Genomic DNA, 26838 nt, shown 5'->3' with positions numbered 1-26838 from the left:
AGAATTATCGGAGTGAATTTAATTTAAAATGAAAGTAAATGAAGAGGGGCAATACAACTTTTATATTTTGTACTACGAATATTTTTATGTTATTTAGCATTTGCGTGAATAAAGAAACTAATATTTCTCTATACTATAGTATGTATACATAAAACCAACGCTGTTGCATTTTATCAGAGTTGCCAAAGTGAAATTTTATTATCAGTTATTTGTATGCAATATTTTACTTTTGGCAACTCTGTTCGATCGCCATCGTGTTGTGATCACGGTCGTTAAAAAACGAGCAATGATCAGCTGATGGTGGTCCGCAAACGCATTGCAAAGGAGTATTGTTAGAGTACTCCAACATGAAGAAAATGGAACACGTAATCCAACAATTTTTGCAGGGTGGTTATCCATTTGTAGATTAAACGACAATTTGATTGAGAGTTCCATAATTAACCCTTCAATGAAAAAATGGAGTTTATCGGTACACATATGACCCCGAAACCCGATTTGTTGCCATATCTCTTGAACTACGCAAGATTTTCTAAATTTTATTTTTGCATTAGATAGCCATCGCCGTTTAGCACCATTCACAAATTCATCCAATCTTCTATCTATAACGGTTCAATTTCTACCGCATACTGATGGGTAAATCGATCAGTGCTGATTAAAACCGATGAGTGTGCATATCTCTTGATCCAAGCAAGAAGGAATCGATTTTGTTTTTGCATATTGTAGGTATTCACGTGTAGATTAATCCACAAGTTGATTCAAGGTTTTATCATTAACGGTTTAGGCGATAGGAGGCTTAATCAGTTAAATCGGTTAGAATCGCGCGATTTTCTAATCCAAGTTTTCTATTTTTAGGACATGAAGTGGGAAAATCTCACAAAGTTTCACTTTAGAAGAGAAAGGGGTTTCCGAGGACCCTTGACCATTGACGCATCTAATGGCAAATTTAGATGGAAAGCTTTAAAGCTTCAAAAGCGCCATATTCTAAAAATATCTCAACTTTTAGACTCGCTTTACATATGTTAAATTTTGTGTAGAATAGTAAATGTGGTGCCCTACATTGATCTTATCTGCAGAGCAAAGTAACAACAAACAAAATGCAACAAAGCGTTCTATGAAAATCCCTCAAAAAAACGAGAAAAGGATACTTACATATACAAATATGTATGCGCGTCCGCACACAAGTACCTAACCATTCACAAAATAACAAAACAACCATTAAGGGAAAGACATAAGTCAGAAAAAACTCTTTTTTATTTATAATGATGCTATTATATGTACATTTAATATTTCTGCTCTCTGTTTGTTGGCTAGCTGGTACTTTCCGTCTCTGACAAGCATACTTTAGAGACATATCAACGCCTGTAAAAAATGTTTTATTATATATATAAATATGATAAAGAAAAACAAATCAAACCATCAAATTAACTACCCATGTCTATTCCTGAAGAACATATATATGTTTTATAGCCTCTACCAGCTTCTTGAAGGGGTCTTCATGTTTCCTCAAAACTGATCGGCGCCACAAAAACTCTACAAGAATATCTTCTAAATTTGCAGGATGGTTATAATTTTCTTTGTAAAAATATCTCTTTACAACGCGCCATTGAGATTCTATTCTCTGTGTATGTGTGCCATCAGGTGCAACAAACGGGTTGCCTGGGTCGCTGTGGTTGACTTTGGAATGCAAATACCCATGTTTGGGTAAGCAATCATATGCCTTCCAAAAGTCTGTACGAATCGTCGTACCTTCCACCACATGTTTTTTAATTAGCGGTATAAGCGCATCCGCTGACCGATCATTCTTTGGGCACACTTCTAGCCTTAGGTCGTCACTGCCATCTTCAATCATACCTAGGACCCAGTGACCTTCCACACTTCTACCTAAAATACAATACGTTTATATAGATTTTATTTAAAGCTTGTTTATTGTTTAAAAAAGTACCTTTGTTGTATTTCCTTTTGCCGAACTTGCTTTCGTCGATTTGAACAACTTTCCCAGGTCCACTTCTGCTTCTGCTGGTATAATTGGAAAGTAACAACCACCTCGCGACAGTAGTTAAACCAATCGGTTATTGTACACGAGGAAAGCGTGGTACCTTCTACAAAATTCTCCAGCCTTGTGTCGGCAGTTGGCCAACGGCGTGCATAGGCGTACATAAGGTAGAAAACTTGGGGTAGAGATATCTTTGATTTTTCAAACCAAGTTCCCTTTGCACGTGACAACCCAGAATTGGCCCGACAGGAGCCTTTGCGACACTGAAAGGTACCCAAAGAGTTTTTACCTTTACAAACCAATGGCATATTAATTTTATGTATTTTGCAGGCTTTTGATTTCAAAATAAGTCCATTTTCTTCTGCAAAATAAATACATTTTTCAATGGCCCCAAACCCCTTTATAACTTTTGCCAGATTCAGCATAACCTGATTTTCGGCAGAAGAGAGAATAAATTTGGGAAAGCGTACGTTTGAAGCAGAAATGGTAGCTCTGCTACTGATAGAAGGTATATTAGAATCTGTAAAATGAATTACATGAATAAGTAACAGAACTCGTGAAATTTATGTGTAGATGTTGCGAAAAAAAATTGAGGGAAAAATACATATATTTATATGGAGCAATTCACACTTAATGGCCGCGTCACAACCATCTTTTTTCATATAGATGTGACATTTCCATACAGATGTGCATGTGCTTTGACTAAGAGTGCTTTCATCCTTTGCAAGTGAGAATCGCCAAAAAAAATGTTAAGAATGATAGAACATACCTTCGAAAGAATCACCAGTATCCTCAACGAAATCCCGATCGCTCGTGAAACAAACCTCTGATTCTGCAATCGAAATCAGTTAAATAAATCGGTTTTTAAGTATAATATAAATATAAACGAAATCTAACCATCATCAGTGTCAAAAGCAACATTATCCTCAGCAATAACATCTATTTTAGTTGCATCGTTAACAGCAGAAGCTTCAAAAAATTCGACCGTTGTAAACAAAGCGTCTGCAATCAAAATAATAATAAATTCTTTTGTTGCATTAGACTCTGACCCACTCTTCCTTTCTTTCCTTCTCTTTCCCAAATTCCTCCGTTTTCATCTGCCATTCTAATTCTGAGTCTCCCTCTCCTTTCCCCTCTTCCTTCTTCAATACCACTCATACTCCCATACAACTTCTATTTCCGAAAAAAATGGAACAAGTGCAGAATACATTCATTTGTCAAAAATGAAAAATCGCACTTTATAGAGGTTTTTATGCTGATTCCAACGGTGTATTTCTTTTTTGGTGCAAATGAAAGGTTTGGGGATAATTCCATGTCAAAAAGCGAAATAATGAATTTTTCAAATCAAAATATCTCCGAAACTAGTGAATGGATTTCAAAAATTAAAAAATCGAAAAATAACTTATAAAAATACCTTTCATCTGATGTATACATATCTTTAACTTTTCTAGTCTTTATTTACCAAAAATTTGAAAAAACTCTTTTTTGCATTCGTGAACGAGCTGATATTACCTTATTTTTATTTATTTATTTATTTATTATTTAAAGTCGACGACAAACTATGATCGACTGCATAATATAAAAGATATATAAATATACAACTCAAAAGATAAAATTTAAGGTATATCGAGATTTCAACAATGTTATATTACAAAGAAAGAAATATTAATGAACATTACTCTTTAATTTCAGAATATAATAATAATAAGGAATGAGCAGAAATAAGATCTTATGCCGAAATCTTATACTGGCGGAATGCATCAGATTCCGCTCAGCATGATTTCGGAATGCAGTGGATTCCAATCTTGCTGTTGGAATGCAACAAGATTCCAATCAGCATGTCATGGGAATCCGGCAGTGCTAAGAGTAGTGTAATGAGGATACGGCATCACAAGGCATCAAAAAGTAACATGACCTGTGTTGTTGGAACGCACGGGATTCCAATCAGCTCGATGCCTGCCCATAAGATTATACTGCCGGAATGCATACGATTCCGGTCAGTGACTCATGAAAAAGCATATTTTTTACGTTGTTGGAATGCACCAGATTCCAATCAACACAGTACTGTCTTGTTCCTTCTTAATGATACATGTTGATAAATGTTCCTCCATCCTTAAGCGAGATAGTTCCTGTGTTTTATGGAAGAAATAAAATGCGGGCAAATTAAATTAGCTTGTAACTCTTAAATTAGATAGGCAAGTATTGCATTACGTATAGTGGCAAAAGTACATTCAAGACTGATACAGCTATACAAGTCATTGTAGTGCGCGCACCAGATAAGAAGAGGATTATTTTTAGCAAAGTTTCGTTGACAAAGGGGTAAATAGAAAGGAACGTAGTGTCTGGATACTCTAGGGGCAACCGCAAAAAACAAGCGGCTGAGGAGGTCCGCAGAATAACTTTCTCTAATAATGAGCTTATGGATGAACAATACCCCCAGTAATACTCTCCGATTTTCCAGCGTGGGTAAGTTAATAAGAAGAAGTTTACTTCTGTTCGGCCTGAGTGCGTCTGGAACCGGCAGTGGGTAGGCGCACACGGGTCGATCTCGGGTTGATAGTGCTCTCGAAGGAAAGTAAAAGAACAAAACGCAAAGAGGATTTCCTCGTTATAATAGTGTTTTAATTAGAGTGTAGGAAAATATATACAAGGATACAATATTACCTTTGAGTGTAAAACTGATGACGGTGATACTCGGCGATGTGTGCTGGCTGGCGGTCGATCGAAAAAGACCGGTTGTGCCGTTGAGGACAACCGCTAAGCCGCGAAAAGGTCCTCTGGTATTAAGGAGGGGAAAAAAGCCACACACACAACAGCCCCCACATATACGTGCATGGGTGCTGACAACCTGCACACACACATGCATGCGTATGAAACGCATGCATGTGCATGCATGCACACAAATGCGGCGTGAGTGTGGGTGGCTGGAAATCTTATTAAAACGTTAGGGAGGGGCGCCGTCAATCAAGTAAAAGTTAGGCCTTGGGCCTAAACATGCCGCCCCCCTTGCGGTACGCAACATCACAGTCCGCCAAGGATCACCGACCGTGAAGAAGAGAAGAAAAACTTATAACTAATTATATCTAACTTAACATAAACCCTGGTCAGTCCGCCGGCTTGGCGGCACGCAAGATGGTCTGCGCAATGGGTGAGTTTGGTTGCTGATGCCTCTGTCATTCGGCACTTTTCCCGTTATGATTCAAGGCCTAAGCCAGGTTTGCCTAGAGCTAGGGATTGCGAAAAGAAGTAAGAAGATATACGTGTTCATATTTCTTGCCGTTTATTACAAATTCATTGGAAATTCTATGCTTGTGAATTTTGTATGAAGAAAATTCAATAAAAAAGGAACGTATTGAAATGATACAAGATTTTAAACGCACACCTCTTGCGACTGTGTACAGCAGAAATTCAATAAAAAATAAAAAAAAGTGTAAAAATTCATGGATTTCGGTCGTTACCGAACATTTTCATGTTAGGCCTTTGTTGTGCCCGAGAGTACCCAACCGAAGATGGTACTCTGAGCCAGCAAAGGGCCAAACGTGGTGGGCAGAATCCCTGGTAGCATTATTTCGGCATATACGTCTGTCCCTAGTACGAGGCGGATCGGGGCAGATGAATAAAACTGTAGATCCGCCAGACGGAGATGTGCGTACGGGGATGCGATGGCGCTGTCGACGCTGGTCGTGGGGGCCATTCGCCGAAAATTGGACACGACCGCCGCATGGGTTGCAATTCGTTTATTTTGGCCGTGTCTTCCTCGTATGCGTAGTAGGCATCCTGATTGCCCGCCAATGGTGCTGGTAGGGAGTTGGAGCTCCCGGGCTAGCTCATCTGCGATAACGGTGGTGGGGGAGCATCCGTCAATCAAGGCACGGACGAGGTGTAGCCGCCCCCCAGCTTCTATCTTCACGACCGCGGTGGGTGTGATCGCTACCGTTGGTATCATGGTGGCGGTGGCTGCTGAATGCTGGGCTACAAGCCCTGACCGGAAGGCGGACACGGTGGTGAGCTGCAGCGTGTTGCCTCCGTGGCTGCGATCTTGTGGCTGATGTCGTTGATGCAGGCGAAGAGGCCTTGTCTCCGCTCTGCGGTCGCGCGGATGTCGTCTCCGTTGGGGGTTCCTGGTTTGCCGGCGAAGAGACCGGGTCTCCGCTCGGCCGTTATATGTATGGCGCTGTGCTGTCGCTGTCCCTTGTTGGAGCCGCTTCCTCTCGTGCTGCAGAAGTGGTCGAAATGATTTGGCTGTAGATGGTATGGTCGGGCGAAGAGACCGCGTCTCCGCTCCGGTTCGGCTGGCATCTGGGTTTTGGTGTGGACGAAGAGGTCCAGTCTCCGTTCCAGCGTCCGACGCATATAACGATATGGAGTCGTCTATCCGCTCTCGGGGTGAATCTAGCTCCTCTTCCACTTGGACGCTCCATGGCTTGGAGCGGGCTTCTTGTAATAGCTGCTCCTCTTCGTCGGTCGAGGCGATGTGCAGCATCGTGTGGTGCTTCTCGCCGCACCGTTTGCATCGCCCTTGGCTTGGGCACGCGTTAGAGCGGTGACCAGGCGCCAGACAATTTCCGCAGTAGCTTTCGCGAATGGTTACGTAGAGGCGCTCTTCTGGCCTTTTCGCCCGAAAGGCTGGACACAAGCGGATAGGGTGTCGCTCAAGACACACTCGGCATTCCGACGAATAACGCGCTGCGTTCGTGGCAGCATTACGTTTTAAAGCGGCAAAACGACCCATTTTTCTGAAAGGAGTGAAATAGGTTTCAATGGGTCGGGTCATTGTCAAAGTGCAGGGGCGAGCGGTCCCTAATTGTATTGTTGAGATTTGGGATATTTTAGTAGCGCTTGCGTAGGGGGCAAACATCTGTAGCAGTATAAAAATATTCATATTTGGCGCACATCATGTGCTTGACCTCTTTCCACGCACGTTATGTGCCTGGGTCTTTAGTGCCTTATTTTGTTTATTTTGTGTCGCCCTGTAGCGTTTTAGTTAGCCACGGGCACACTAGTGCTGCAGAAAAATGAGCATTTACGATTTTTCGGTTCGCACATTCTGGTACCGACCCGGGTAGAAAGTGTATAGTGTGGGTTCTTTTGAGTCGCTGTTATTTGTGTTGTTGGTGCTAAAAACCAACAACTTTCCTGCCCGCCGCAAAAAAAATGTCTGGACAGCAAAATTGTCTGCCAATAAAGAAAAAATATGTTCGTTTTGGAAGAGGGGAGATTTTTATAAAATGTATAATTTTTTATTTGTTGGTATTGCCCTCCGCTTATTTGTTCAACTTATCCCAAGTACTCTTGTAGTCCTGTTTTATTGATGGCCTTTATCAAACGGCACGGTTCCCGAAGGGTATTTGGCTCCGATACCGATTCCTCAGACTCGAGTTTTTGGGTACCCGTTTGCATCTTTTTATGCATCCCTAATATAATGTACATTTAAACTAGGCATATATATGTACATACGTTAGTATAAGTATATGGACAGTCAGTGCACGGACTTTACCGCATTGGCAGTTTGACCAACCTTTTTGGCCCATTTTTCATTTTCTACTACTACCGCTACCAAAACCTAGATTCTACCAATATTTCAGTATTTTCGCACTGAAAACGTATACTGCGATAATTTTAAAGTATTGAATTGCAGAGCCCACCCAACTACCATTAGGGGGCGATACTGACCAAATCAATAAATTTTGAAAAAATTTGTGAAGAACTTAAACAGGAAATAAATTTTTGAGTGGAGAAATATAATGACTGAGTACGCGAATATTTTCTGCGCTATTTTTCTCAGTTTTTTTTTTTTTTTTGCATAATTTGAACGACAATAAGAAGTTTTACGTAAACGATAACATGCTGAACTTGGTTATTTGGCGGCAGTAATTTTGGTACCTTGGAAAATTGTTGTGGTAGGTAGACGTTTTGGGATGTGATTTATTTTGTGATTTGTTGGTTTTACGATAAAATTGGGAATTTTTTGGTACCAATATAAACCGTAGTTATCGTTTTCACGAAACTTCTACTACCATTTTCAGTGCCCCAACATTTTGCCTTTACAAGAGTCCATGCACTGGTAGATATTTACCAGCCGCAAAGACAAAAAAAATTGTGCACATTCATACACACCCGTGTATAGAATGTAAATTTCTCAGAATTGAAACAAACGGGACTAATCGAAAGATTTTTTTCCGTTGCTTCATTCTTTTTACTACGGCGCGTGGCCGTAGTACTATCATTTGTTAATTTTTCATTTAAGTAGACGGGTAAATTCTTTTGAATCGAGATTTCTTCGTTTATTTAATTACAGATCACAAATTTGAAGATGCCTAATTAGTTACCGTAAATATCTATGTTTAATCCTCGATTTGTTTGTCGAGCCGCGAATTTGCTACAAAACGGCGCTGTTATGAATAAAATTTTTCATCCATACGAATCACATGTGCCGTACATTCTACAGTTTATGGTATTACAATTTGTATGGTATGAGTTTTATACACGTACCATTGAAAATTTTGAAATTTCGTCAAGTCGCCGACAACATTCTAACTAAAGGTGGGTGCGTCGATGCGCACACTACATATATGCACATTAATTGCTCATTTCTGCGATATATACTTGTAGGCGAACCCCTTCTCGAGCTGAAGGAGCAGCAAGTGCTTCACCAAATTGTTCCGAAAAAGCAATCAATTTGTGCACTTGAAGTTGATATTGGCTCCAATTTCATTCTTAACCGTTTCCAGCTTGCAAATTATGATCAAAACAATGAGCATTCAAAACCTGGTATCGAAGCTATTTGGAATGATGAACGTTTGCGCAGACAGAAAATGAAGTACAGCTCGAAGGAAAAAAGGTAGGTATCCACGCCAGAGATACCAGTATCTCAAGAACGTCCCGATTTATTACCAACAGAAAGCGAAATTTTTCACCGTACAGCAGTGCTAAGCAAATTAATGGATTTGGATTTGTCGGCTAAAATTAGTGGTACTACACTTGACCAATCTTTAAATTCCAATCTTGCAAGCTTCGCACTGGATGAATGTACTGGCAAAGATCGGAGACGTACTTTCAATCTTTCTAAAATAATTGGTAATGCCATATACCCAGAGGAGTGCACAACGAATGAGAATTTGAAGATGCCTAAGCTACAAAAAAACCCCGCACCGCACTTCAAGGGAACTGCTGTTGTTGGAGGCACATTCAAAGATATCGATTTAAATGATTACAAAGGAAAATACCTGGTACTCTTCTTCTACCCGTTGGACTTCACATTTGTTTGCCCAACTAAAATTATTGCTTTCTCTGATCGCGTCTCTGAGTTCCGTAATATTGGCTGTGAGGTGATCGGTTGCTCTACGGACAGTCATTTCACACATCTGGCATGGATAAATACGCCACGTAAGCAAGGTGGTATTTTCCTATTCAAATGTAAGTGTAGTCACCGAGTTGGAGGATAATGTTCTTTTCGATGTTGATGATCCCGATGTTTGTGGTATTTCTCCAAATGTTGGAAATGTTCTTAATACCAATGGAATGACGGTGTCTTCAGCTAACATTGTTGCTCCACCATCGGGCTTAGTAAATGGTTCAGCTCCAAATGTCAGCTTAAATTGCATTAAATGTAAAAGTTCCAACAGCAATATCTTTAGCCAGCGTACATGGTCCACAATTCTCTGATATCTGCAGTCCTTTGGGATTTAATGGGTAGTCTTTTGGAAATTTTCGTGGACAATGTACTCAAAATTGAGGAGTTGCGTTAGCATATGGGCTCGTGCTTCATCTGCGGCGTTTCATGGACTGATGATCATGTTTCCCTCGATTGCAGTGAATGTGGTGGCTGTAGTTTAGAGCGCCCATGTCCGCTTTATGATGGACAGTGTGGCGTACCACAAAATGTGTGATTATTATTTTTCCCAGGTAAGCACTTTGAGTTGCTTAAGTTATATGGCTTTCCATGTACGACCGAAATGCGTGTAACCTTAGCCCGACCTATGTATGATGCAGATATCAGATCCCTCTGTGAATCATTCCCGAATTTGCGCACTTTTGCACCAAATGGCTATTGGGCGAACCCTGCCATTGCGTCATTCAGCCATTTAGAAAATTTAACGCTAACATGCTGCAAAAAATTAGGATTTGCGATTTTTGACTCATATTATTAGCATTAAATTTAAAATCGTTGACATTGAATATTTTCAAAAAAGTAAAACCATTGATGTATGAGGAGCAACTTAAAATGGTGTAAAATTGAAGAACTAACCCTCAATTGTCATGAGCTAAAATGGATTAGTTCTTTGGATGTAACCAGTGAGAACGTTTATGCAAACCTTAAGATGTTAATAATAGCCTGCAGTCTTGCTGAAAGATGGAATATAGTAGATTTATTTACAAAATATGAGGGATATTATATAAAGATGCGCATGAAATTGAAATTGCAAACGTAGGATTTGATTTCGTGTATGACATCATGGTGCCTGAGAAATTTGAGTTCCTTAATAGTGTAAAAAAGCTTATATGCGTTAATATTGATATCTTAAGAGACGTATTCGAATTTCCCAACAGATTCAAAGGTCTGCCAGAACTTTATTTTTACTATTGTTATGCAAGATCCAATGAAGCAATAGGGGGATTGATTACTAATTCTGATCAATTGGATCTAATTAGCTTCGAACACTGTGAAAATGCTTGAAATAGAGGAATCGTGCTTAAAAGCTTAAAGAGAGCGGAGAGATCCACTCAGATTTAGCCGGTATCCACCAAATAAGATTTTACCGGCATTTTTTTTTTTTTTTTTTTTTTTAAAGATATTTATAAGGGCCCTATTAAATATACGCAAAGGTCATTCATTTCAAGCAACTTTAATACGTTGACAACCAAATTTAGGTGAAACTATATGGCTTGTGTGTTATGTGAGTGCAAGTGTACTAGCGAACTTGATTTGGCCAAACATAAAGCGCGCTATCATTTCCTGAAACATGTTTGTAAAGGATGCGGCAAATGTTTTATCAATATGGAATATCCACTAACACATTCGAGGTTACATCATAAGCAAAAGCATGATTCTAAAGAGCTTTCTGTATCAGTTGATCATATAATTTTGAAAAAGTTTGCTTGTGATCAATGCGATAAGGCTTTTGCTGATTTTTCGGGTCTACGCACGCATAGATTAGTTAACCCTTCAAAAAAACGAACAACGCAGGATCATCATCGTGATCAGTGAGTCATTCAGCAGAAGTCTCGTATTGGTCGCCTCCCTTCAAGTCAAATTTTTTGAAAAGGACCTGGACTTTCGACAAATGAGTTTGTGCAGCCCACAGAAAGCAATAATGGCTTGTAGGTATGTTCATATATGTAGTATCTAAATAGATAGTTTCAAATGCACAAATTGCAAGTAATAAGTTGAACGAGGATGGCACCAGGTGCCTTTAATTATTTTATCTCGAACTTATACTATTAGGTGAACAAATAACGATTCTTTCTGCCATATGCTTCGCTAGTTCTTAGGTTCTGTGCCCAAAACGGTTTGAATGCCCATATGCGAAGTCATGATGCCGCATTGAGTCGTTGCATTATGGGTACTAATAGTACAATACCCATACCGATTACAGAGAATGTGGGTAGTAGCATTAATATGGGAATACCCAGTAGTTCACTCAGCGGCAATTCAGTTATAGTTGTTAATACATTCGAAACCATAAAATCAGTTAATTCCATTACTGAGAATTTGCTAAAAGTAACTGCTGGATTCTGCCACTAATTAGATTATTGATAATTTGTATCACATTATGTGTTTTATGTACGGAGATACATACTACACAGGTCATATATATTACGCATGCATGTTCGTGTTTGCGTGATTGTGATGTTTATACGCCCAAGTTTCACGCATTTACTGGTGAATTGGGTAAAGACTATAAGATTGGCTGGTGTTTTGGAACGCGACGTTAGTTTGACATACGATTTGTTGGGGCTGCAAGGCTGTCTAGAGCTTCTGGAGTGTGCTTCAAGTGGGACCAACCAGATCGACGAGATGATACGATTTGTCAGAGGAGACAAAGATCAATTAAAACAATCTACTCAAGCTAAAGAATCGTCCATTTTGACGGTATAGCATATTAAGGCAATGAATAAATAGGATTCTTGTGTGCTAATGTAATTTAAATTGATTGGATTGCACAAAATTCGGTTGTGCATTTTTATGCAACTTTCACAGGTTGCATTTGTGAAATTAAAGCAAATAGTTATACTATATATATACTAAGTGCAAAACAGTCTGCAACTTCGTGTTTAAGTGTTAAAAGTCATCTGGAATTCCGATGCCTTCGCTGCAATTTTGCTTTGTAATTGTATTAATTACCAGCGTTGCTGCGCAAAATGTGGAGAAAGTTTTTCATTATCAACCGGAACAAGTGCATCTAGCATTGGGTGAACAATCCAACGAAGTTGTGGTAACATGGTCCACACCTGACGATGCCATCGAATCAATTGTTGAATATGGTTTAGATGGCTTAACACAGCAAGCCAATGGCACATCCCAGAGATTTGTGGATGGTGGCGATAAACAAAAGTCATAATACATACATAGGGTCAGATTATCAAATCTTTTATACACTCATTCCTATGTCTACCATTGTGGTGGTCAATTGGGCTGGTCACCGCCTTTTGAATTTCGCACAGTGCCTGTCGGTGATAATTGGGCGCCAACGGTGGCGTTCTAAGGCGATATGGGCAATGAAAATGCAAAATCGTTGGCGCGCTTACAACAGGATACCAAAAGGGCATGTACGATGCGATCAATCATTTGGGTGACTTTGCCTACGACATGAATACGCAGAATGCGCGTGTGGGAGATGAGTTTATGCGACAAGTGGAATCGATTGCGGCTTATGTACCATACATGGTAGTGCACCGGTGCATTTGATTACAGGTTCGCTTGGTTGTAAGGGGGGACGAGAGCCATTCGTAAATGATTTGCCTAAGTGGAGTGCCTTTCACAGCCAGGATTATGGTTATACACGTATGAGGGCACATAATCATACACATCTTTACTTTGAACAAGTTTCTGATGATAAAAACGGTGGTATAATTGATGCTTTTTGAATTATCAAAGACAAGCATGGCAGTTATGTATAAAAACAACAAAAACGCAGTTTTCTTTAACAGAAGAGGCAAATATTTCATAATTGGAAGGCACAATGAGTACAGAAAAAGCTAAAGAAATTTCAGAGCAGCTTTATTCTGATGAGCTGAAAACACCTGTCTAGTTTTTTTTTTTTTTTTTTTTAAATTAAAATCTAGTGGGCCGAATGCCTTTCGGTTCTGTGGCAGATATCGAATCTGCGTTAGGTTATTGCTTGGCCTCGTTCCTTTGGCTGAGTGCATCTGCGTTCCGTGGCAGACCCTGAGTCTGCGTTAGGGTTCTGGTGTCCTCGCTCGGGGTGAGTGAGTGAAGTGGGGTTTGATTTTGAAAATGAAAAATAATTGTTTTGTGGCAGATGGGGATCTGCATTAGGGTGATTGGTTGGCCTCGGTGGGGGAGCGCTGGGTTTTTGGTGGATTATCGATAGGGAAGTGGAGTGAGGGAGAGGAACGGAAGGATTGTTACGAGGAGCTATTAGCCTTCTCGCAATCCGTCTCCTCCGTTGGGAAGGAGGATCAGTTTGACCAAAGGTCGTCTGACTTGACCCTTCTCGGTAAAGAGGTCGACTACACGTACTCGGTTATCTTCACCGGGGTGTACGTTGACGACTCTACCGAGCCTCCACTCGTTGGGAGATAAGTTGTCCTCTTTGAGGACAGCGAGATCTCCCACTTTTATATTTTCTTTGGGATGCTTCCACTTCACTCGTTTTTGAAGTTCGGATAGATATTCCACCTTCCATCGTTGGCAGAAAGTGTGATGGAGGGCTTTGAGTTTCTGCCATCGGTTGATCATCGAGGCAGAGCTCTCACTGGCATCTGGTTCGGGTGGAGCCAGCAGGTGGCTGCCGGTTAGGAAATGTCCTGGAGTTAGGGGTTCCAGGTCCGTTGGGTCATTCGACCCCGGACTGAGAGGGCGCGAGTTGAGGCACGCCTCAATCCGGCACAGAAGTGTTTGGAACTCCTCCATAGTATATTTGTGGGGAGAAGCGATCTTTTTGAAGTGGCTTTTGAAGCTCTTCACTCCCGCTTCCCACAAGCCGCCCATATGTGGAGCGCCAGCGGGAATAAAATGCCAAGTTAATGCTTGATAGCTATACTTGGAGACTGTTTTGTCTCGGCTTTCTGCCAGGAAGGCTTTGAATTCCGATCGTAGAGATCTGGAAGCTCCGACAAAGTTCGTACCATTGTCGGAGTAGATGTTCTTCGGACATCCTCTTCTCGCGATAAAACGTGAAAAGGCCGCGAGGAAGCCTGGGGTACTAAGGTCACTAGTGGCTTCTAAATGGATGGCCTTAGTGGAAAAACAGACGAAAAGGCATACGTAGCCTTTTGACAGTCGACATCCCCTACCGCGGTAGCTTTTGATGTCGAAAGGCCCTGCAAAGTCTACCCCGGTATTGGTGAACGCGCGGGTAAAAGTAGTCCGCTCGCAGGGAAGGGTCCCCATAAGTTGGGACTGTGCCTGCTTTCGGTGAATAATGCAGGTTTTGCAATTGTGGATGATGGCTCTGATCATGGTCTTGACATTCGGTATCCAGTATTGGGTTCGGATGAGACGGAACATGAGCTGGTTCTCGCCATGAAGGGAGTCATGATGAGCCATCATAACTGTCAGGCGAAACAGCCTGCAATTGTAAGGCAAGATGATCGGATGACGCTCGTTGTATGGCATGTCTTTTGACGCCCCTAGACGCCCCCCTGTTCTAATAATATCATCTTTGTCGATATATGGGTTGAGTGACAGTATTTCACTCTTTCGATCGATAGGTTCCCTATTTTTCAATTTTAAATATTCTGTCCCGTAAAACTGTTTCTGGCAGACTCGTATTAATGCTTGAGTCGTTGCCTTAATCTCATCGGCTGAGATTATACACGCTTTTTCGTGGAACGAGGCTTTTGTTCTTGGGTGAGTTCTTTTATAAAACCTCCTAACATAGGATAGAACCTTTAAAGCCCTGGGCAAATTTGAAAATCGGTCGAGAATATCTACATGATCTACCCTTGTCGTGGCATATGTTTGTGCCCTCTTCTCCTCAACGGACGTTTTATAGTCGGGCTCTTGTGCAGGCCAGTAGGAATTGTCTTCTTGCAGCCAAGAAGGTCCCTGCCACCACAACGAATTGTTGACCAACTCTGATGCAAGTAGTCCTCTGCTTCCTAGATCCGCTGGATTAGATTCCGAGTCCACGTGAAGCCAGTCCTTGCTACCGACCATATCGATGATCTTAGTGATTCGGTGTGCGACGAAGGTTGACCAGGAACAGGGCGGCTTTCTTATCCATGCGAGTACGATGGTTGAATCCGTCCAGAGGTGAACTTTTGCTGGTCCCAGATGAATGTTTCGGAATATTGATTCCATGATTTCTGCAAGCAGCACGGCGCCGCATAGTTCTAAACGTGGTAGCGAGATGGTTTTCACTGGAGCTACCCTGGTTTTCGCTAAAAGTAAGTGTATGAAAACCTGATCGTTTCTTTTCACGCGCATGTATATCGCTGCCGCATATGCTTTCTCGGAAGCGTCACAGAAGCCGTGGATTTCTATGTCGTCTTCCGGTGAAAAATTTACCCACCGCGGTATCCGTATGTTATCTATTTCGCCATAGTGTTGGGTGAAGGTTTTCCACCGTTCTAATGTATTTGGTGAGACAGGCTCATCCCATCCGGTGCCTTCTAACCAAATATTCTGCATTAATATTTTTGCTACTATGACCATTCGTGCAAGCCAGCCTAAAGGGTCGAAAAGTTTGGCTATAGCGGATAGGATTGCGCGTTTGGTGATGTTCTCGCCCTTCTCTAAAACTCCTGCGGTGAAGTAAAACATGTCTGAATGCGCGTTCCATCGTATTCCGAGTGCCTTCACCGAGCTAGCCTCTTCAAACGCTAGGAAGTCCTCGCTGAGCAAATCCGTTTTGGGGATGTCCTGAAGGACTTCCTCACAATTGGATGTCCACTTGCGCAATGGAAAGCCAGCTGAGTGTAATGCTTCGCGAATCTCGTTCCTTGCTTTGATAGTTGACGCTATTGTATGCCCTCCAGATAAAACGTCGTCGACATACATACTTTCGCGTAATATACCCGATGCTATTGGGTGGGTATTTTCTACATCATTAGCCAATTGTAGAAGTGACCGTATCGCGAGGTAGGGGGCGCAGTTTACACCAAATGTGACAGTCTTTAGTTCGTAAAGACTGATGGGTTCGTTGGGGGATGTTCGATGGACAATTCTTTGAAATTTGGCGTGATTATCGGTCACCCAAATTTGCCTATACATCTTTTCTATGTCACTATTAAAGACAAAGCGATACAGTCGCCAACGTAAAATTAAAATAGGCAAGTCTGCTTGGAGTACTGGCCCTGGGTGGAGTATGTCGTTTAGACTAATGCCATTTGCTGTAGGACTTGATGCGTTGAAGACGACGCGCACCTTGGTGGTGGTACTTTCCGCCTTCACAACGGCGTGGTGGGGCAGGAAATAATTATCCGAATCGTCGGATGGTACATTATTTTTAATTTTTCTCATATGTCCAAGCGTTTCGTATTCGGATAACACCCGAACATATTCTTTCCCTAACTCTTGGTTTTTTAGTAATCGCCCCTCATTTCTGAAGAATTGTGAACATGCGCGCTTTAGAGACGGTCCTAATGCAATCTTCTCAGGGTAATCCTGCCTGAATGGTAGCGAGACTGTATATCTTCCACTTTCATCACGTTTTGTTGTGTCCTTAAATAATTGTTCACAATATCTTTCTTCTTCATTAACCATTTTGTTTTTGGGAACATTTTCTGCCTCCCAGAAAGCTTTTAATTGGTTGTCCAACGCAACCTCGTTGTAGAATGACATGATGCTCTTCGTTGGACTCGGTGCTTCGATGCGACCGGTTAGTATCCAACCGAACACTGTCTCTTGGGCCAGAAGTGTATTTAGTACATTCTTTTTCAGACCACTCAGTATAATTTGGGGATATATGTCTCCTCCAAGTATGAGGTCTACATCTTCGTTGATGTAGAACCTCTTGTCTGCCAAAACCAAGTCTAGGAATGCCTGCATAGTCATGACGTTGATATGGCAGGATGGAAGATTCCCAGTGAGTTTGGCTAGGACTAGAACGGGTGTAGTCAGGCTGAAGCAGGCATCCACTGGTGAACGTAATTCAATTTTGGATGCTTCTTTCACCTGGGCTGACACCGAATTTGTGATGCCTGAAACTTGGGCATGCATTTTTCTCGCTGGCAAATTGATTCTGCGTTTCAGTCTTTCAGTTATAAAGGAACATTCAGACCCTGAATCAATTAATGCCCGTGCGGAGAAGTCGGTACCATTATGGCGAATGTATACGCGAGCAGTTCCTAATAGCACGCCTGTGCTGGACTTGGCATGACAGGATTTTACATTCTGGTTCGCAGATTGTCGCGCCTGTGCCGAAGTTGTTGGGTTATTATCCGCATCTTTGAAAGGATTGCGTACAGCCGTGTGCTGAGATGTATCCGCATGCAGGAGCGTGTGGTGACGAGAGTGGCATTTGGAACAGTTGTAGGAACTGGTGCACTTCGTCACGGTGTGTCCTGGGGATAAGCAATTCAGGCAGCCACTTGTGGATTTTATAAATTTAATCCTTTCTACTGGGGTTAAGTCGCAGAAGCGTGAACAGTTGCGTAATCTGTGCTCCGTAGATTTGCACATTTTACAAATTGATTTTATTGTTTGCTTGGATACTTTCGTTTGAAAAGCACCAAGTCTTTTCGTAGGGGTTTCCCTTGATTGTCGCGACGCGTTTGGTTTTTGCACTTTCGAAGTGGCATGCCCTGTAAAACCAGACACTGTTTCAAGTGTCTGAAACCGATTAGACAGGAATTTATCCATATCCTCCCACTTGGATATGTCCATTTTATGGTCTATACTTTGCTCCCAAAGAGCCAGCGTGCTCTCTGGTAACTTGGTTGAGCATAGATAGGTCAGGATCGCATCCCAATTGGAAGTGTCAATTTTGTGGCATTTGAGGGACGAAATACAATTATTTATATCATTTTGCAGCTTTTTTATTGAACTGCCACACTCACTCTCTACCTTTTTTAAGTTAAATAAAATTTGTAGTTGTGTGTTAACTAAGATACGTTTGTTTTCGTATCTTTCACACAAGTTTTTCCAGGCCATCTCGAAACCTTCATTTGTGAGAGGGCATTTTTTAACGATATCTTTTGCTTCGCCCTGCGTTTTGTTGTTGAGATGGAATAACTTTTCCACCCCTTTCAAGCTGGAATTGTTTATATAAATTGCCGTGAAAAGGTCGCGAAAAGTTGGCCAAGACAGATAATCCCCTTTAAAAACTTCAGTGTCGCAAGCAGGGAGGCGAATTTTATGCGCATGAGGTTCTTGCTCAGGGTTGACGTTCTTTTCATCCTTCTTGTATTTTTCTGCCTCAGCAGATATAGACGCTGAACATCGCACGTAGATTGCGTATGCTGCCTTTTGCTTCTTTCTGATCGCCATAACGTCATCCGCTGACACCTCATCAGATCCCAATAGCGAATCAAACGCAGACTTTACCTTCTTCCACAAGAGCCGCAACTCTTCCTGCTGTATTGCAAGGGTGTGTTTGCTATGGTCGCTCTCCGGAATAAGGCTGTAATCTTTATCAAACTCTGCGATTGATTCTGCTAAACGGATGTAGGTTTCCATTGTTTTATTTACGTTTATTAACGAGAAAATTGCCGATTATAGAAATGGAACTCTTCAGAGTTAAAATGCCTGCCCAGCCCTAAATAAAAACTATTGAACTTCAAGTTTATTATTTATTTTGTTTATTGCAGACTTTTTGTCTTGGTAGCGACAACGAAGAGGGGTTTATTTTATGGACTTTTTGTCACAACAGCGACAATCAAAAGGATTTATTTTTGGACTTTTGCCTCGGCAGTAAATAACAGAAAAAGGGGGCCACTCGCCACCTACACAGTTTAATGGTTGAATTGTAAAAAGACAAGTGCGTGCGATATTGTTTTTCGGAATTGAGAATAAGCGGAAAAAAAGTGCAAAAAGTGTTTTCAGTGAAGTGAGCGCGGATTAACTAAGTTGAACTTAACTTCGTTTTGTGATGTGCACGAAATACCAACAACAAAAAAACCTATTCAATATAGTGAGGAAAGTGAGGTTAGTTATCCTCTTCCTTGTGTTGTGTCTGGAAAACCTTACCGCTTGTGGGGGGATGAACCAGATAATCACAAGGACCGAAATAAATATTAAAACCAAGTGAATTAAATTCGAAGAAAAAACAATTTAAGAAAGAAAAAAACTGGCGCTCACTAAAATAAAGTTTCACCTTTTTCACCCCCGCTCGATCTCAATTTTTTCGCAAAACACGGGTATTTTCTTAATTTTTTAGTCACGGACACTCAAAAAAAAGTGGCAAGAAATATGACACTTACTTCTTATTGGTTTTTGTGCTGGCGGTATTTATTGCTGTGATGGCTGTGGCTCCGGTTGCTGCTAATATCGTGTTGTATAATATGTAACTCCCAAACTTCTTTGGTGGGTCTACTGGAATGTGCTTTGGCAAATAAATCCTTTAATGAGTTTTTGTGGCAATTCGCAAGTTTTGTAGTAGGCAAAATCCTTCGGCAAAAGTTTTTGAGGTTGATAAATTGTGGTGTGTTGTGGACTGTATAACAAAGAGGCGCTTTTAGTTCCTGGTGAGGAGGACCAATGTTCGGCCTGAGTGCGTCTGGAACCGGCAGTGGGTAGACGCACACGGGTCGATCTCGGGTTGATAGTGCTCTCGAAAGAAAGTAAAAGAACAAAACGCAAAGAGGATTTCCTCGTTATAATAGTGTTTTAATTAGAGTGTAGGAAAATATATACAAGGATACAATATTACCTTTGAGTGTAAAAGTGATGACGGTGATACTCGGCGATGTGTGCTGGCTGGTGGTCGATCGAAAAAGACCGGTTGTGCCGTTGAGGACAACCGCTAAGCCGCGAAAAGGTCCTCTGGTATTAAGGAGGGGAAAAAAGCCACACACACAACAGCCCCCACATATACGTGCATGGGTGCTGACAACCTGCACACACACATGCATGCGTATGAAATGCGGCGTGAGTGTGGGTGGCTGGAAATCTTATTAAAACGTTAGGGAGGGGCGCCGTCAATCAAGTAAAAGTTAGGCCTTGGGCCTAAACAACTTCTGTATGGAGGAAGGTGGAGACTTGAGTCCCAATTAAGGCCGCGCAATGCAAATATCAAAAATTGCTTTTGAACTGATTCAAGACGCTTTATATGCTTTTGAGAAACAGGGGACCAAACGCATGAGCAATACTCGAGTATTGGACGAACCAGCGATGTTTAAAGAACCTTAGTGAGGTACGGATCATCGAACTCTTTAGCCCATCTTTTAACAAGCAATTGAGAAACTCATGTTGAGCAGTGGGAGTTAAAAAGTTTGAATCACTTATATTAACCCAACTAACTGTTGGCAAGTTAAAGTCACCAACAACAACAAGTCGATCGTTATCTCCCAACTGCGAATGCAAATCGCAGATGGCCGAGCTATGACTAGCATAAACATCCATATCCGAACGAGGTGGTATATACGAACAGCAAACAATTACGCTATAGCTACCGAATGGAAGCCTAATTGCTATGAAATCGATATGAGAGATAATGTCCAGCGAAATCAACTCAGATGATAGGTTAGATTCAACAGCAATAAGGACACATTCCGCTCTAGAGATGTGATCACGCCGATAAACAGCATATTTATTTGAAAAAACCTCAGAATTGTAATTATCAGGCTTAAGCCAGGTCTCCGTAAAAGCCTCAACTTGTGCAGAAAAGTTGAAAGAATTAAGGAAGAATGGACCAAGTTTTGATCGTAAACCACGAACATTTTGGTAATTAATGAGAAGACGGGACAGATCAGCAATTACCTTTGTCTTGTTATTACTTATGTTTATTGTTATGTTAACCGATCCAACACCGGCAGCGCCATGCACAGTAATTCTGGGTAGAACACCTTTCTGCATAGGCGGCCTTCGGCCGCGTTTATAAAAAATAACCCTGGGCTACGCCATGCCAAGTCCGGGTGTGTGGTATAACCGTGGCTACCGCCACGGTGGTGTTTTTCTGAGTAGTACACCCTTGACGTATATTAAAAAAAAAAAAAATAAATATACCTACATCGATAAAAATAATTGAACTCATATGACACCTTCTTTGTTTTCGCCCCTATATAATCAAGTTATACCTTCTAATATAAATATATATATACCAAATTAAAGGTAATGAAATTATCTTCAACACGATAGTATTAAAGTATTTTGTCAATAACACATTTTTTCGACTTATTATTCGATTTATGATAAGTTAGCAATCATTTCCCCATAAAAACATAATTTTATTATAGAAATTTCTTCTAAATATTGATGTTTTATATATCAAACAAACCTTGTTTTATTACCTAAAGACATTAAAATCTTCAAGATTGACTCAATAGTTTCAAAGATATTTTGTTTTAAAAAAACGTAAAATTTACCTTTTGACGTGGAATTACCCCTATAGTTATTGTCACTGATGCTACTGGCAAGTAAGAAATATATGTTTACTAGTTTTAAAATGAACATTTAATTTACAAGTCTTGAGCGTGTTACACTTTGTTGGCGTCCAGTATTTAACTGAACTTATAAGTTACAAAGAAAAGTTAACAACGAATAAATTGAACGAGTGAAATAGAACAACATAAAGAAATATGATAAATATTCAGCAATACGAAATACAAGAAATAAAGAAATAAGGCAAATATTCAGCAATACGCAGGGTTGCGTTTGTTAATACGATAATGGAGCAGTTACATTCCACCCCTCCGTGAATCCATGGGGATTCACAGCGCTAAAGCGGCTAGCTTACAGGTCGGTCTTCGCAGGATACCGTGGCTTGTTCGCACCGTGGCGCTCCTCACCTGACCATCCTTTGCGGTAATGACTTCGGTTATGCGGCCTGTTTGCCACTGACTTCTTGGGAGCTGTGAGTCACACACCAAAACCAACTGGCCTACCTCCAATGGTCGAACTTCTTCACGCCATTTTTGCCGAAGGAGCAATTGGGGCAAATATTCGGATATCCACCGTTTCCAGAAACGGTTCTTTAAGTTTTGTGCTATACGCCACTGTTTACGTAAACAGACATTCTCCTCACTGGGAGCTGGAGTCTGTGTCGAATTCAGGCCACCTAATAAAAAATGATTTGGTGTCAATGGTTCAGGGTTGTCGGGCGTCACTGGGATGTCTGTCAACGGACGACTGTTTATTATATTTTCAGCTTCGATAAGCACGCTTCGCAATGTCTCGACTCGTGGTGCTTCGTCTTTGAGAACTCTTTGTAATATGCGCTTAACACATTGCACCAGACGCTCCCAGCATCCACCAGCGGCAGGATGACCTGGGCAGTTGAAAACCCATTCAATTCTATTTTTAGCGGCCTCCTGTTGTATTGCGTCAAAATCAAAGATTTGCTGATCCTTTTCCAGTACCTTTTGGGCCCCAAAAAAGTTGGTGCCGTTGTCGCTTCTCAAACGAATGGGCACGCCCCTACGGTTAACAAAGTTTCTCATACATATAATGAAGGCATCGGTTGATAAGTCCTCAGCGATTTCTATATGGACAGCTCGTGTTGTCAGGCAAGTAAATAGCGCTACCCAGCGTTTTTCACGACGTCGGCCGATGGCGACAAGGAATGGCCCACAATAATCTACACCCGCATATGTAAATGGGCGTACATAGGGCGTAAGGCGGTCCGGTGGCAATTGACCCATCCGCGGCACAATAGGTTTAGCGCTACTTTTAATACACACAGGACAGTTTCTTTTAACAGTTTTCAATAGATGACGGGACCGGGGTATCCAGAAGTGCTGTCTCATTTCGTTGATTATAAGTTGATCGTTATGATGATGCCGTTTTGTATGGTAGTAGTCCATTACTAAATTCGAGAGGGCGTGACCATTCGGCAGTATAATGGGATGACGAGCTGAGTATGGGAGACAGTAAGCTGCATCGATTCTGCCGTTCACCCGTAGGATACCCTTTTCATCGAGCTTCGGGGTAAGCTGGTATAGTGCGCTAGACTTCGGCACAGATTGGTTATTTTGTAGAGCGTAGATCTCTTTATATAAAACTTCATGTTGGACCTATTGGCACAGGTAGATTTCGGCCTCAGTCAGTTCCTCTGCTGTAAGTTCTCCGCGTCTGCTCTGTTTAGCCTTTACATTATCAACAAAACGTTTAACCCAGGCAATAACTCGCAACAGTCTCAAATATGACGAAAACTTGCTAATTTCCACAATGTGCTTTACCTTGTTGGCTGTGACCAGCAAAAATTTGTGCGTTTCTTCTTTGACGCAGTGCTCGGAATGCATGTGCAAGGGTTCCTCCGGCCACATGTCTTCGCTGACATGTAGGAAATCGGGACCTTTTACCCACGGTGAATTTGATTGGAGTATGGGTGGCGACTTTATTTTTGTTGCGGCATCGGCTACGTTTATTGCCGATGGTATCCACCGCCACTGTGAGGGTGCGGTGTTGTTTAGTATCTCTGCAATACGATTGGCGACAAACTGTTTGAAATTTCGCGTGGTAGAACGAATCCATAATAATACGGTTTTAGAGTCACTCCAAAACGTTATACTGTCCATTTTTTGCTCAAGACATTCTTCTATGGAACTCTTTAAACGGCTACCCATCACAGCGGCTTGCAGTTCTAATCGTGGAACGGATATTTCTCGTTTAGGGGCGCACCGCGATTTTCCAGACAAAAATGCGACGTCGATACTGTCATCTTGCTTGATTCTTAAATATGCCACTGCAGCATAAGCTGTGTCGCTTGCATCTACGAAGATGTGTAACTGTATTTCGCCTGCCGTTGAGTAACGGGGTGAGAGGCATCTGGGCACCGCGAACTGTTCCACGTTCTGAAAGGATGACCACCATATTGCCCACTGCTTGTTAAGCTCCGCTGGTAAAGGATCGTCCCATTCAATGCTTTGTTTCCAAGTAGCTTGGATAATTATCTTGACGGTAATGGTAACATTCGCCAGAATGCCAAACGGATCATAGATAGACATAGCGATGGCAAGTAGTTCTCGTTTGGTTGGACCACGTACACAATCGATAACGTCTCGACATATTTTGTAGAACCTAAAATGAAATTCCAAAACATCGTTATTGCTGTTCCAATACATACCAAGAATTTTGTCGGTCTGTGATTGGTCCATATTGACGACATTTGATTTGGCTATGGTGTGTCCATTTAACTGTTGTTGCAGTTGCTTGGCATTGGATACAAAATTTCTCCAGTTAAATCCTGCTCTGGCATTGATGACTATAGTTTCATTAACAACTTCGGCCGCTTCTTCCTCATCGTCGAAACTGATGACCAGGTCGTCTACGTAAGTGTTGTGTATCACTGCTTTGGCACCACGCGGCATGGATTGTACAAACTGATCAGCGTTTTTATTTTTCACGTACTCAGCACAACATGGTGAGCAAGTTGCACCAAATATCATGGACGACATTACGTATACTCGTATAGGCTCGGATTGGTTGCCATCCCTCCATAAAAATCGTTGCGCATTTATGTCTTCCGGTCTAACCTTTATTTGAGAGAACATGGCCTCGATATCCCCAGCGACAGCAATTTTACGTTGGCGAAATTTGTACATAATTGCCATTAATGATTGAGCATGTTCTGGTCCCTTCAATAGTGTAGAGTTGAGTGATGTATTTTCCACAACAGCAGCTGCATCAAATACGATGCGCATCTTATTCGGCTGGTTGGGGTTTATTACACCGAAATGAGGTAAATACCAAGTCGTAGATGTATGGTGTTGTGCTTCACGCATTGTCAACAGGTGTGCATATCCCTTATCGATATACTTTGTTATTTCTGCTTTGTAGGTGGCGGCATAACTGGCATCCTTCATCATTTTGTTTTCGACACTAATTAATCTTCGCTTGGCCATATCATAGTTGAGGGGCAGTTGGATATGGTCCTCGCGCCAAAGCAATCCTATCTCATAACGATTCCCAAGATATCTGGTGGTTTCTTCCAGAATGCGCCTGGAACGGCTGATTTCATTTGACTCCAAAGTCGCGTTTAAATGCTTGACACCAAAGTTTTCGACACTGAAATAGTCCGCGAAAAGCTGATGTAATTGATTTTCTCTGACAGACTGGCGCACATGGAGCACCTTGGCTGTACTCACTGATCCTACTGGTCCGTACGCCAGCCAACCCAATTTGGTGGCGACTGCGATAGGCTGGTCCGGTCCGGCGTCAATCGTATCATTAGGTGTACATAGAAAGCTGTTATCAAGACCTATCAACAATGACGGCTGCGCGTTTTCATAATCTGCTACACATGAATGTACCAAATGTTCATGCGCATCTTTGCGAAACGACTGCGTCGGCAGATCGAGGTGTTTTACTGTTCGTACATTCTTAAGATGATACGATGCTGAATCTAAACCACGAATTTCTAGATTGACCATGCGTGACTTCTCGGTAGTTTGTTTTTCGTTGTACCACTGTAATGTGAGTGGGGCGATGCATCCTCGAACACCTAAGACGTTGGCAATATTTTCTTCCAAAAGTGTGACTGATGACCCTTCATCCATCACTGCGTAGATTTTAACACTTGCCTTCGGTCCATTAACAATGACTGGAAGGACTTTGAATAGGCATGCAGTGTTCTTATTTATTGACGTATTTAAAATATGTGCGTTTTCTTGTGGTGTGGAAACATTCGATTTAGCTGCAGCCGGTACTGACTCTGCATTATGGAGCAGCTCGTTGTGCATACGTCGACAAGAATCAATGCCACATACCCTTTTAAATTGGCAGTTACTTAAATTATGGCCAGCTTTGAGGCAAGAAAAACAAAGTGAGCGTTGTTTAACGAACTCCCATCTTTTAAATACCGACAATGTTTTAAATTGACCACAATTTTCTAGCTGATGCTCTTGATTGCATTTAACACAGGCTTTGGACTCACCTGATTCGGAAGTGTACAACATTCGACGTGATGTGCTAGGGCCAGAATTTGACTGACGGGACGAAGACTGGTGTGACGTCTGTTGTTTTGTTGGCGATCCATGCTGGCGCCACGACGTTGTGGTAACCGGAGGCTGAAGGGCTGTATAAATTGACGGCATCAGACTAACCACTTTCGCCAATTCACTTAACCAATCAGAAAACACTTGAAGATTAGGATGTGATATATTCAGGATGTGACGACTCCACTCGAACTGCTTCGAGGGTGGCATCTTAAGGACGAGTAACTCCAATAGCATAGGGCTCATTAAATGATGATGGCCATTGGAAGACTTTAAAAACGCCACTATATTGCGCACCTTATTTGAAAAGTCAACTATTTGTTCAATATTTCTTTCATTTATAACTGGGCACTGTTGTATCTTTTGCATCTGTACACGTAACAGTAACTCAGGACGTCCGAAATTAAATTCGAGCTCATCTAAAACATGTGACACCTCGTCTGGAAAAATTAGCAGTGACGAAACCTTTTTCTTGGCATTTCCACTCAGCGCTTTCTGCAATCGTATCAAATTTTGCTTGTTATTGTAGCCGAACTCTCTGGTGGTGTCAATTTAACTCGCTTTAAATAATGGCCAGTCTTCCGGATCACCACTGAAAGTAGGCAGGGGATAGAGTTTAGCAG

At 41.6% G+C, this 26838-nt stretch overlaps 2 pseudogenes; one reads left to right on the top strand and one right to left on the bottom strand.

The window, feature by feature from the left end:
- Nucleotides 1-1435: 1435 nt before the first annotated feature.
- On the bottom strand, nt 1436-2418 carry LOC137235189 (uncharacterized; annotated as a pseudogene).
- Nucleotides 2419-12297: 9879 nt separating this feature from the next.
- Nucleotides 12298-12902, top strand: LOC137235188 (acid phosphatase type 7-like; annotated as a pseudogene).
- Nucleotides 12903-26838: the final 13936 nt, after the last annotated feature.

Source organism: Eurosta solidaginis, chromosome X, assembly GCF_040869045.1.
Source record: "Eurosta solidaginis isolate ZX-2024a chromosome X, ASM4086904v1, whole genome shotgun sequence".
Lineage (NCBI taxonomy): Eukaryota > Metazoa > Arthropoda > Insecta > Diptera > Tephritidae > Eurosta > Eurosta solidaginis.
Note: the sequence above shows the minus strand (reverse complement) of the source record. Positions and strands in the feature narration are given on the sequence as shown.